Source organism: Rutidosis leptorrhynchoides, chromosome 2 (genome assembly GCF_046630445.1).
Source record: "Rutidosis leptorrhynchoides isolate AG116_Rl617_1_P2 chromosome 2, CSIRO_AGI_Rlap_v1, whole genome shotgun sequence".
Taxonomy (NCBI): domain Eukaryota; kingdom Viridiplantae; phylum Streptophyta; class Magnoliopsida; order Asterales; family Asteraceae; genus Rutidosis; species Rutidosis leptorrhynchoides.
Window position 1 is genome coordinate 467559289 of NC_092334.1, and position 14134 is coordinate 467573422.

The window sequence follows — 14134 nt, forward strand, 5'->3', positions numbered from 1 at the left end:
TGAAACATTCTCTCTTTGTTCCATTGTTTGTTCAATACTGAGACAATCTTTTGTCAAATGTGGTCCTCCACACTGCTCACAACTAATTCGTATAGCATGAATATCTTTAGTCATCTTTTTCATTCGTCTCTCGACAACATCTATCTTTGCGGAAATGGAATCAAAGTCATGGCTAGAATCGGCTCTATCCACTTTAGATGATCTAACGATGTCTTTTTCTTGATGCCACTCATGTGAGTGGGAAGCAGTGTTATCAATAATTTTGTAAGCTTCAGTTGCGGCTTTCTTCATAATGGAACCACCAGCTGCTATGTCGATGTATTTTCGTGTAGTAATGTCGCATCCTTGATAGAATATTTGTACTATTTGATAAGTGTCTAAACTATGTTGCGGACATTCTCTCAACAACTTTCCAAATCTTGTCCATGCCTCATATAATGTCTCATTTGGCTTTTGCGTGAACGTAACAATTTCTCCTTGAAGTCTCACGGCTTTAGATACCGGAAAGAATTGTTTAAGAAAATTTTCAACTAAAACATCCCATGTATCAATCGCCCCTTCAAGTAACGATTCTAACCAATCTTTGGCTTCTCCCTTTAAAGTCCAGAGAAATAACATGAGATATATCTGTTCATCCTCCACTTCTCTAATTTTAAATAGAGTACAGATCCTATTAAAGGTACAAAGATGTTCATTTGGATCTTCCTTCGGCGCACCACTAAATTGGCATTGATTAGTTACAATGTGTAGGATTTGTCCTTTGATTTCATAATCTGGCGCATTAATGTCTGGTTGAGTAATTGCGTGACCTTGGCCAGTGCGTTTATCTCTCATTCGGACTTCCATACTTAGAGGTTCTAGATTTTCCATGATTGAATTTGTTGAATCTGAATCACTAGAGGATTCTGACTTAATGGTTTCTTCCTCGACAATATCTGGATGAGTAATTTGTGGTTCAGGAGGAATGATTAGTGGTTCAGGATCTCTGAATTGTCCCTGAATATCCTCCGGGTTCTCAATTGTGAGGTCGGGTTCAAAAAATGGATTATCGAAAATTTGAATTGGAGTACTTGGTAGACTAGATGACGATTCTAAAGAAAAATCAACGGCGACAATATTGGCTAGATGTCTTGATCGAGTTAAAGGTGGTGAACGTATGAAAGGTGGTGAACGTATGAAAGGTGGTGAACGTTTTGCTCGGTGCATTCACTGAATATTCTATTAGTTATAAAAGATAAAAATTATATAAGCTATCAAATTAATAGACTTTTCTGATTTTGCCCACGTTTCGAATAGCCAATAGATGCAGCAGGTAGCCAGGACCCTTTAAATCGGAAGCCCACAACTCGCCACTAACAAATCCAACTATTACTACGAACCAGAAAATTTTGGATGTCTATCAATTTAACCGCTTAAAATAATTTTTCGCTTTGAAATTTTAGAGAAGAAATAGAAAATTCTATGTCCTAAAAACTAGAGCGTCGAGAAATAAGAATGAAAAAGAGTGCGTCGGAAAATAAAAGGTAGAAAAATAAGCGTCGAAAAACAAAGATCGAAAAATAAAAATAAGAAAGTAGCGCGTCGAAACTTAAAAGGTACTAAATACTAAAAATTAAACTTATGTCTAAAGGTATTAAAGCTTAAAAGGAATTCTATATTCAAAACGGCAATAACTTAAAAGTCACTAAAATCTATAAAATATTAAGGCGATAAGTGACGTCGTAAAATTCTAAAGCACCTAAATCTTAGTCTAAAGAAAAAGCACTTAAGGAATTTTACGGCAAAGCCTAAAAATCTAGAAATATAAAATAAACTACGGCAAAAACTAATCTTAAAACTAATTACGAACGATAAATATACAATTACGATTAAACTTAATAAAAAGATTACAAAATATAAAAATAAGCTTAAAGTTATAAAAATACAATTTTTATAAAAATATTATTTTTTTATTATTTTATAAAAGTGTCAATTTTATATTTAATAAAACTAATTAAAAAACTTTAAACTTAAACTTAATTAAAAACTAAAACTAATTGTTAATTAACTTAACCCTAATTCTAATTAATTAATAATAATAATTATTAAATCAAACCCTAATCTGGTCAGACTATGTTTCAGGTCTGTCACCGCAGCTCATGCGATCGCATGAGTTGAGGGTTAATTTTCCATGCGATCGCATGGTTCGTGGATCCAGGCCAGATGTTGGGCTGCTACAGTATAGTGGCCCGATTACTTTTTATATTTTTTTCTGTTTTTTTAAAAAAAATATTTATATAAAACTTATAAATAAGAAAAATTTACTTATTATTTTTTTATAAATTTTCACAATAAATAAAAATATAAAATTTTTAATTTAACTAAACTTTAAAAATATAGATATATATTTTTCTTTTTATGTTTTTATATTTTTAAAATTTAAAAAGTATTTTTACAAAAATAAATTAAACTTAATAAAAATCTTTTTTTTATATAGCGTTTTGTTTTCGGCGTTTAAGAGTTGTTCCCCGGCAGCGGCGCCAAAAATACTTGATGTTATGCGAGGTGTATACGAAATAGTTATATTTTTATTATAAAATACTATTAAATACGATACAATTTTACACAAGTTATTTATTTATTTATAGAGTGGATATACCTAAACCTTGCTACAACACTTATAGGCAGTGTACCTAATCGTACAGTAGTGTAGTTTTTAGTAAGTCCGGTTCGTTCCACAGGGAGCTAGCCAAGGTTAACGCTATATTTTATTTTAAACTAATATTTGTATATAAATATATATATAAGTAGTATTATTATTATAAAAAGGGGGTTTTAACGTTTAATGACTGGTTTGTCGATTTTATGTCTTAAGTCACAATTAAAACCTAATGTAAAAAAATAAAAATAAATTAATTTAAAGCGTAAAGTAAATGACGATAATAAAAGTGCGATAAATAAAATTGCGATAATTAAAAAGTACGATAATTAAAAGTGCGATAAGATATAAAATAAAGAAATTATGCTTATTTAAACTTCCGTAATCATGATGTTTGACGTGTTGATTTTAATTTATTACCATGGGTTAATTGTCCTTTGTCCTGGATTATTCAATATGTCCATACGGTTTTTTTCCATAACAGTCCATCAGTCATAAATATAAAGTGCGAGTGTCCTCGTCAAATTATCCTTATACCCGAAGTCAAATATTCCAACTAATTAGGGACTTAAACTGTAATAAGGTTTTAATACATTGTTAATGATTACACCAGATTATCGACTGTGTGCAATCCAAGGTTTTAATATTTTATTATCAATTACACCAAGTGTCATTGTATGTAATCCACCCCTATTTTAATGAGTCCATTGACTATTAATCCATTCTCGTGTCCGGTTAAATGAACGATTATTAGTACTTATAAATATCCCTCTCATCGTGTCCGATCGAGTGTATATGGTTATTTATAGGTACGTCCAATTGTAAATCTCTATATTAAATTAACGAACTATCATTCAGTTAAACAAATATAAAGCTCATTAATAGTCCATAGTCCAATTTCCACAAGTGTCGATCTTTTGTCTAAACCTCAATTATGGTACAAAGCCCAATTACCCCGTCTTTAATATTTAGCCCAACATCATGATTACTTCGATTTAAATAAGCATAATAATAACTTAGCTACGAGACATTAATTTAAAAAGGTTGAACATAACTTACAATGAGTATTAATAGCGTAGCGTTACACGGACAGAATTTTGACTTACACACTTACAACATTCGCCACTATAACCTTATTATTATTAATCTTAAATTAAAATTAAAATTATAAATATAAATATATATATATAAATTGAGAGAGAGATAGATAAAAGGTGCTAAAACTCGGCAGAAAACGTTCCAATTTATAGAATGTGGCCTGCTACAGGGCACCATGCGATCGCATGGTTTTAAAGCTTCCAGGCCATGCGATCCCATGGCCAGCTGGAACCAGATATTTGTTTGCCAAAAACGTGGGCTGCGCGTATTTATTTAATATATAATATAATATATATAATTTTATATAATTAATTATATATTATATTATATACTTGTGCATTGTTGACTTGTAATTTTAGCTCCGGTGCGTCACGTGTTGATAGTTGGTTCATGTCCCGCTTCTGGATTTTTGAACGTCCTTGCATACTATTTAATATCTTGTACTTTGCGTTTTACAGCTTGTACTCTTGTAATTTTGAGACGTTTCTTATCAATAAATTGAACCACTTGGATTGTACTTTGTACTTTTTATCGTTTTGGTCGTTTGCGTCTTCAATTCGTCGAATCTACCTTTTGTCTTCACCTTTTATTTTTTAAACGAATATCACTTGTAAATAGAACAATTGCAACTAAAAGCTTGTCTTTCTTGAAGGATAATGCTATGAAATATATGTTCGTTTTTAGCATTATCAATTTATAATATTAAGTTTAAATTAAGTTTAATAATAATTGGGTTATTGTAAGAAATGTTTTAAGGTTTTGTAAGTCGGAATTATGTCCGTGCAACGCTACGCAATTAATCACCACTGTAAGCTATGTTCTTCCTTTTTAATTTAATGTCTCGTAACTAAGTTATTATTATGCTTATTTGAGCCGAAGTAATCGTGATGTTAGACTAAATATTAAGACGGGGTTATTGGATTTTGTACCATAATTAAGGTTTGGACAAAAGACCGACACTTGTGAACATTGAACTATTGACTATTAATAGGTATGGGGTATTGTCTAATTGAACGACAACTCATTGAAACCTGTCGAACCTATCTTCAAATTAGTTAAAGTAATAATTATAAAATTGATTGCGAATGTCCTATTTAGTGACGTTTATACGACATCGTTTACAATAATTAATTATTCGGGTTGGGTAATTGATTATTCATTCTGATCAAGTGGGTAAATTAATATTCATATCTCATTAAAACAGGGGTGGATTACATACAAGGATAATTTGTGTAATTGTTAACAAAGTATTAAAACCTTGTTACAGTTCGAATCCCTAATTAGTTGGAATATTTGACTAAGGGAATAAGGTTAATTTGACGAGCATTTTATAATTATGACCGATAGACTATTATGGACAAAAACCAGATAGGTATCAAATAAACCAGGACAAAGGACAATTAACCAGGGTAACAATTAATCAAAACGTCAAACATCATGATTACGGAAGTTTAAATAAGCATAATACTTTTATTTCATATTTCATCGTACCTTTATTTACTGTCATTTTAATTACTGCAAATTACTTTATCGCAATTTAAATTCGGTCATTTATATTATCGTCATTTATCTTTACGCTTTATTTAAAATCGACAAACCGGTCATTAAACGGTAAAACCCATTTTTTTAATAATAATAATACTACTATATTACTAATACATATATATATACAAATATAATTGTTTAAAAATATAGTGTACGCAATAAGCCGTCTCCCTGTGGAACGAACCGGACTTACTAAAAACTACACTACTCTACGATTAGGTACACTGCCTATAAGTGTTATAGAAAGGTTTAGGTATATTCCATCCATAAATTAATTAAAACTTGTGTAATTTGTATCGTATTTTGTAATAAAAATAATACTATTTCGTATACACCGCTACACACATCAGAATCCTACGTATAGTTTCTTCTCAACTGATATTGTCACCTTATTGGAACTAAGGAGAGCTTGGAGGATATATGTTTTTCATTGGGGTTGTAGTTTATATAAAAGATTTATTTAACTATAATATTGTAAATGAGTTGTACGCCTAATTTAATAAGATTGGAGCTGTTAAATTCGATGCTTACCTACTCCTAAAAAATAATTCACATGATTTGAATACTATAAGTGTGACCATGTGGTTTATTTATATGAGAAATAATAATTTATTTATATTGAAAACAATTTACTCCGATTATTATATTATCATCTAATCTATGAGTCATGGTGAGCTGTTAACTTATTCCATATCTTCATGCTTATGTACTTACTTGATTCTACAAAACTCACCGACTTATACTTTCACAATCATCATGACCATTTTATATACTCTTTTAATTAACCTATTAATTAATACTACCTTTCCTTATCTTGTGAATTTTTTTAGAAAAATACAGGTATTACAACTCTACCACTCTTAAAGAAATTTCGTCCTCGAAATTAAAGATTATAACAATATCGTATAAAAAGAATTCAGGTATTACAACTCCACCTCACTTAAAAATTTCGTCCTCGAAATTCAAATTTATAACTAATTTAGTATCAAAATTTCGGGTATTACAATTCCATCCCACTTAAAAAATTTGTCCACAAAATTTGAGATAAATCAATTTCATAAAAAAATACATATACGTATACATATTATAGTTTATACTCAAAAATATATATATATATTAGATATAAAAGTTTCAATATAGCTGATAAAAACCCACATTTAAGTATAAAGTTACTTAGTATTAACTTGACACAAATTTTTTTTATAAGGATGCAAAAACGAGACATGCATAAGAATAAAAAAAAGAATCGAAAGGCTGATAAGGTGATCGAAATGAAAGAAAAGGAATGAAGCGAACGTATTCGAAAACTAGCAAAACGGTAACTCACCCACTCTCACAGGTCAACACCTATTATGTTTCTACAGGATTGAACCTAAAGCTCTGATACCATTTCTATAACACCCCAACTCGGCATGGAATTGGAAAGTTATAATAATCGCTAAATATTTGAAGTTTCTAATAAGTTTTTAAATACATATCATTAAAGGAGTCTAAAAATAATTAAAATCTCTAAACCATAATCTTCAAGGTCTTCTAAGTCTTTCACTCCCCATATCAACCCTGAATACCTGCCGTAGAAGAAAGGAAAAACTACGGCTGAGCTAATTGCCCAGTGAACGGATATAAAATAACGAGCATATTATAAAATTTTATTAAATAATTTTCTCTTCAAATACACGTATTTGTGGCAAAAATATATTTTCAAAAAGATCTTAAAATTTGTAGCATCTTATCAATCAAAATCAAATCGTATGAAGCCGACAAATTCATAATTTCAAAAGTATCATATCGAGCTCCTACAAAACGCATACGTTTGCATGTTAAGTCCCATGGACCAACATACAACCGCCAGACAATTTTGTACATAGGACCTGCAGATCCAGATGTACCCTACAAATGTGCACCCTACAATGTGAGATGGTGTGCAGGCACGACACAACCACTCACCCTACCGAATCCAAAAAATCATACAAATCGTATAATGAATCAAATCGTCACACACAATGTCACATCCCCGGTGCCCCCAAAAGATGTGAGTAATAGCCTACAATGCGAGATGGTGTGCAGGCACAACACAACCACTCACCCTACCGAATCCGTCAATTCCAACAAATCCGTCAATTCCACAATGTCACATCCCCGGTGCCCCCAAAAGATGTGAGTAATAGCTCGAAACAACACAAATCAAAACCATATCACAATTGATCCAAAAATAGTTTCATAAAGCATAGTTTTGTTGCCACAAATAATAACGAATGAATAATCAATCTTGAAGCATAAAACAATTTTGAAGCATATAAATCACAACCTAAAAATTTATGATCGAATAACGCTGAAAGAATAACAGGAATTAAAAACGATATTAATTTAGTTTGCAAAACAAGAATCCGTAACTTATCGAATCTTATGTATAGTTTCTTCTCAACTGATATTGTCACCTTATTGGAACTAAGAAGAGCTTGGAGGATATATGTTTTTCATTGGGGTTGTAGTTTATATAAAAGATTTATTTAACTATAATATTGTAAATGAGTTGTACGCCTAATTTAATAAGATTGGAGCTGTCAAATTCGATGCTTACCTACTCCTAAAAAATAATTCACATGATTTGAATACTATAAGTGTGACCTTGTGGTTTATTTATATGAGAAATAATAATTTATTTATATTGAAAACAATTTACTCCGATTATTATATTATCATCTAATCTATGAGTCATGAGCTGTTAACTTATTCCATATCTTCATGCTTATGTACTTACTTGATTCTACAAAACTCACCGACTTATACTTTCACAATCATCATGACCATTTTATATACTCTTTTAATTAACCTATTAATTAATACTACCTTTCCTTTGAAATGTCCCGTTCATATTGATTATAAACGTTCCATATTAATTGATTTCGTCGCGAAGTTTTGACCTCTATATGAGACATTTTTCAAAGACTGCATTCATTTTTAAAACAAGCATAACCTTTATTTTATCGATAAAGGTTTAAAAAGCATTACGTAGATTATCAAATAATGATAATCTAAAATATACTGTTTACACACGACCATTACATAATGGTTTACAATAAGAATATATTACATCAAAAATAAGTTTCTTGAATGCAGTTTTTACACAATATCATACAAGCATGGACTCCAAATCTTGTCCTTATTTTAGTATGCAACAGCGGAAGCTCTTAATAATCACCTGAGAATAAACATGCTTAAAACGTCAACAAAAAATGTTGGCGAGTTATAGGTTTAACCTATATATTATCAAATCATAATAATAGACCACAAGATTTCATATTTCAATATACATCCCATACATAGAGATAAAAATCATTCATATGGTGAACACCTGGTAACCGACATTAACAAGATGTATATAGAATATCCCCATCATTCTGGGACACCCATCGGACATGATAATTTCGAAGTACTAAAGCATTCCAAATTCCAGAATGGGGCTTGTTGGGCCCGATAGATCTATCTTTAGGATTCGCGTCAATTTGGGGGTCTGTTCCCAAATTCTTAGGCTACCAAGCTAGAAGGGGCATATTCGGCTTCGATCATTCACCCATATAATGTAGTTTCATTTACTTGTGTCTATTTCGTAAAACATTTAAAAAGTTGCATGTATTCTCATCTCAAAATATTAGATTTTAAAAGTGGGACTATAACTCACTTTCACAGATTTTTACTTCGTCGGGAAGTAAGACTTGGCCACTGGTTGATTCACGAACCTATAACAAATATGTACATATATATCAAAGTATGTTCAAAATATATTTACAACATTTTTTTATTACGTTTTAAAGATTTGAGTTTGTTAAGTCAGCAGTCCTCGTTAGTAACCTACAGCTAGTTGTCCACAGTTAGATGTACAGAAATAAATAAATATAAATTATCTTGGATCAATCCACGACCCAGTGTATACAAGCCTCAGGCTAGATCACAACTCAAACTATATATATTATTTTGGAATCAACCTCAACCCTGTATAGCTAACTCCAACATTACTGCATATAGAGTGTCTATGGTTGTTCCAAAATATATTATATAGATGGGTCGATATGATATGTCAAAACATTGTATACATGTCTATGGTATCCCAAGATTACATAATATATATTAGAATACATGAATAATACAATATAAGTTAGCTAGGATATGATTTGTATAGAATTATTACAATATTTCCCGTAGCTACAACAATCAAAAATATCCAATCTTGTTTTACCCATAACTTCTTCGTTTTAAATCCGTTTTGAGTGAATCAAATTGCTATGGTTTCATATTGAACTCTATTTTATGAATCTAAACAGAAAAAGTATAGGTTTATAGTCGGAAATATAAGTTACAAGTCATTTTTGTAAGAGGTAGTCATTTCAGTCGAAAGAACGACGTCTTGATGACCATTTTGAAAAACATACTTCCACTTTGAGTTTAACCATGATTTTTGGATATAGTTTCATGTTCATAAGAAAAATAATTTTCCCAGAAGAACAACTTTTAAATCAAAGTTTATCATAGTTTTTAATTATCAAACCCAAAACAGCCCGCGGTGTTACTACGACGGCGTATATCCGATTTTACGGTGTTTTTCGTGTTTCCATGTTTTAAATCATTAAGTTAGCATATCATATAGATATAGAAAATGTGTTTAGTTGATTTTAAAAGTCAAGTTAGAAGGATTAACTTTTGTTTGTGAACAAGTTTAGAATTAACTAAACTATGTTCTAGTGATTACGAGTTTAAACCTTCGAATAAGATAGTTTTATATATATGAATCGAATGATGTTATGAACATTATTACTACCTCAAGTTTGGTAGGTAAACCTAATGGAAGTGACAAGAAATGATCTAGCTTCAAAGGAGCTTGGATGGCTTGAATGTTCTTGAAGTAGGATCATGACACAAAACAAGTTCAAGTAAGATTTTTACTCGAATTAAGATAGTTTATAGTTATAGAAATTGAATCAAAGTTTGAATATGAATATTACCTTGAATAAGAAAGATAACCTACTTTAAATAACAAAGGTTTCTTGATCTTAGATGATTACTTGGAATGGATTAGAAAGCTTGGATGTAAACTAGTAAACTTGAAAGGATTTTCGAAGTGTTCTTGAAGTGTTCTTCCTAAGATGATTATAGCTTGATTCTTGAAGTAATTTTTGATGAAGATGATGATTAGCTACTGGAAAAATTCATTCATAAGTGTGTGTGTGTGTGTGTGTGTGTGTGTGTGTGTGTTGAGAGAGAATTAGAAAGAGAATTGGATGTGAAATGGAGTGAATGATGAGTGGTAAGTGGTGAGTGGTGAGTGGGGTTAAAAGGAGTTCTAGTTAGTTGACTAGTTCATGGTAGAAGTTAAAATTGATTAGTCATACATGACATAATCAAGAGTGGAATCCCATGCTAGTTCCTATTGGTATATACCCACAGTAAGTACGTCTAAAAGCTGTGTATAATATGGGTATGAATACGACTAGAATTCTTGATGGAAAAAGAATGGGAATGTAACTGTACCCATTTTCATTAAGTATGAGTGTTTTGATATATGTCTTGAAGTCTTCCAAAAGTATATTAATACATCGAAATACACTACATGTATATACATTTTAACTGAGTCGTTAAGTCATCGTTAGTCGTTACATGTAAGTGTTGTTTTGAAACCTTTAAGTTAACGATCTCATTTAATGTTGTTAACCCATTGTTTATTATATCTAATGAGATGTTAAATTATTATATTATCATGATATTATGATATATTAATATATCTTAATATGATATATATACATTTAAATGTCGTTACAACGATAATCGTTGCATATATGCCTCGTTCGAAATCTTAAGTTAGTAGTCTTGTTTTTACATATGTAGTTCATTGTTAATATACTTAATGATATGTTTACTTATCATAATATCATGTTAACTATATATATATCCATATATATGACATCATATAGTTTTTACAAGTTTTAACGTTCGTGAATCACCGGTCAACTTGGGTGGTCAATTGTCTATATAAAACCTATTTCAATTAATCAAGTCTTAACAAGTTTGATTGCTTAACATGTTAGAAACACTTAATCATATAAATATCAATTTCATTTAATATATATAAACATGGAAAAGTTCGGGTCACTACATTCTTATCTTGTGAATTTTTTAGAAAAATACGGGTATTACACTATAACACCTCCTAAACTTATCTAGGTGCAATTAAATCTCAAAATCAAACTTCTTTGATCTAGCATGATGAACAACAACAGTAGCATTAGTTTAAAACAAACAAAAATAAATAAATCAAAAGTCAATCTATGCTTCGAATTAAACTAATCTTATAACACGGAGATGATTCTAAATCAGATTTCTAACACTCGTTGAACGATTTCAGATCCTAAAAATAAACTATTAATCCTAATTTTGATTTCAAGTTTTTGGTATAACAACTTTGACTTTTTAGTGCAAACTTTGACTCGCGAATTAAAGATCAAAATGAAGAAATACAACCTGAAAATTTGCAGACATGTTCACGATATGATTGTGAACAATTCTACAATTTTCGCTGAAAGATTCTGGATTGTTTCGTGGACCTACGTCGTTCGTCTTTTCGGTTAACGAAGATTATTATATGGATCGAGGTGATTTTAAATCTGTTAATCACCTATGATGATTGAAGAAGCTTCGTTTGATGTAAGAACTCAAATCTAGTCTCAGTTTGATGTTTAATGATCTAAATGGTGAATGCCTAATTTTGTCGATGAGAATGATGAACGAGGGTTATGATGAGCAATGAATCTTTGATCATGAATCGGAATTTGGTAGATCATATAGTCACAAAATAAAATAAAGTTTTATTTTACTATATATAAAAAAGACGGAAAAGACCATCACGTGTTTGTCACGTGATTCACTTGACTGGTTTGAATTAACAAGGTGTTAATTATGGGACCAAACATGTGCAAACTTAAAAACTTGGGACTATTCACGATCGATTTAAATATTAGGTCACAACTTAATTTTTGATACGAACTTTGGGGATCAATCATGATATTTTTTCTTTTTCTAATCTTGAACCCGTGGTAATGCAGAGTATTTAATCAAATCAAATACAAGTTAAAATTACACCGTTATTTGTTATTTATTACTCGTATTATTATTATTATTATTATTATTATTATTATTATTGAATTATTGATTGATGATTGATGATTGATGATTGATGATTGATAATTGATGGTTGGATAATTGATAACGATACTTATGGAGTAATATAATATAACTAGAAAGAACCCTAAAATGTTAGTTGAGTGGTTAGGTGCTTGAGAATTTCCAAAGGAGACCCGGGTTCAATTCCTACCAAACTCACTTTAGGGCCTTGCCTTTAAAAAAAATTAAATAATAACTAGAAAGAGGTCAGGATTGCGCGTTGCTGCAATCTAATATATAGGGTACGCGTTGCTGCAATCTAATATATAGGGAACTATTCTAGTGAGAATATTCTCATATTATAATTTGGTGAGAACACTTGTGAACCATTCATTCTATCAATAAAGAAAAAGGTACATGTGTAATTTTTAATTAATATCGCCTAAAACTTAAATTTCAGCTTCTCCACATACATTCAAACGACAAATTTAACTAATATAATTCCAACTTCATTTAATCTTTCTTGAAAATCTTAATGGACAAACCGTTAAGTATTATATATCCGTATAGTGGATACATGATGCACAAACATTTAAAAATGACGTAATCCGAATCTAGATGATGAATACATGATTTAATTTTCCTGGGTTTCACATTGACACATAAAAAGATGATTATAATATATAAGCATAAACCAAGTTAAAAAATGTTTCATCCATATCTACATGATGAAGCATCCATGTCTAGATTATGGAGCATCCATGTCTAGATGATGAAGCATTCATAAGTCCATAACAACCATAAATATTGGTGGCGCGTCATAAATTGATTTACACTTGAATGCATCCATAACTCTAAAAATTAAAACTGCTCAGATCTTGCTTTCAGTTTCTATCAAATAGATGTTCGTTGTACCTCCAACAAATGTTCCTTCTATTTTCTACTTTTTTATCAAATACAAAATTTGTTGTTTACATCCCTTTCATAACATGTACAACATCTAATTAACAAATTAAAACCAATTAACGTTTCAGGATTTAGATTCGTGGCTTAGAAATAAATTCCTTTAATTACTTTATGAAAGAAATAGTAGGTACAGAGTGAAAGTGGAAGTTTGTTTTTTTTTTTTTTTTTTTTTGAAAAGCCAAAAGAGAGTGGAAGTTTGTTAGAGATAAAATAGGAAGATAGAGGTAACCGTAAGTCCAGTATTACCCTTTAATTATTTTGAATTTCATTTAATCAAATATTTAATAAGTAAATAAGTGAGTGATCCAGAAATGTTTTCACTAATATTTAAAATGAGAATGTTCTCATTTGAATACATTTCTATATATCTCTATTTCTACTATATCTATAACTTCTATTAAATCTCTAAAATGATGATATCATCATTTCACAATTTAACTCTTCATTTTGTTAAAACTTGCCATTTATAAAAATATGGATGATGTCATTAATCTAAATAAATTTAGAATTAAAATATAATTATTTATTAAAAATCTATCTATAGTCTATATAGTCTAATAAACCTCTAAAATGATGACATCGTCATTAAGCTAAATTACCCTTTGCTTTTCATAATCATGATGTCATAATTATATATTAATTTAATTAAAAAAATAATACAAAAAATCTTTTATAAAAGGAAATATTAGTCTCTCCTAAATTGTAATTTTATTTTTTTAAAAGACATTTATTATT

At 30.0% G+C, this 14134-nt stretch overlaps 1 non-coding gene across 1 annotated transcript; it reads left to right on the forward strand.

Annotated features, from left to right (window-relative positions):
* The first annotated feature begins 379 nt into the window (after window positions 1-379).
* Window positions 380-486, forward strand: LOC139895316 (small nucleolar RNA R71). The gene has a single exon (XR_011775773.1). It is a non-coding gene; the product is annotated as a small nucleolar RNA R71 (small nucleolar RNA).
* The last annotated feature ends 13648 nt before the right edge of the window (window positions 487-14134 follow it).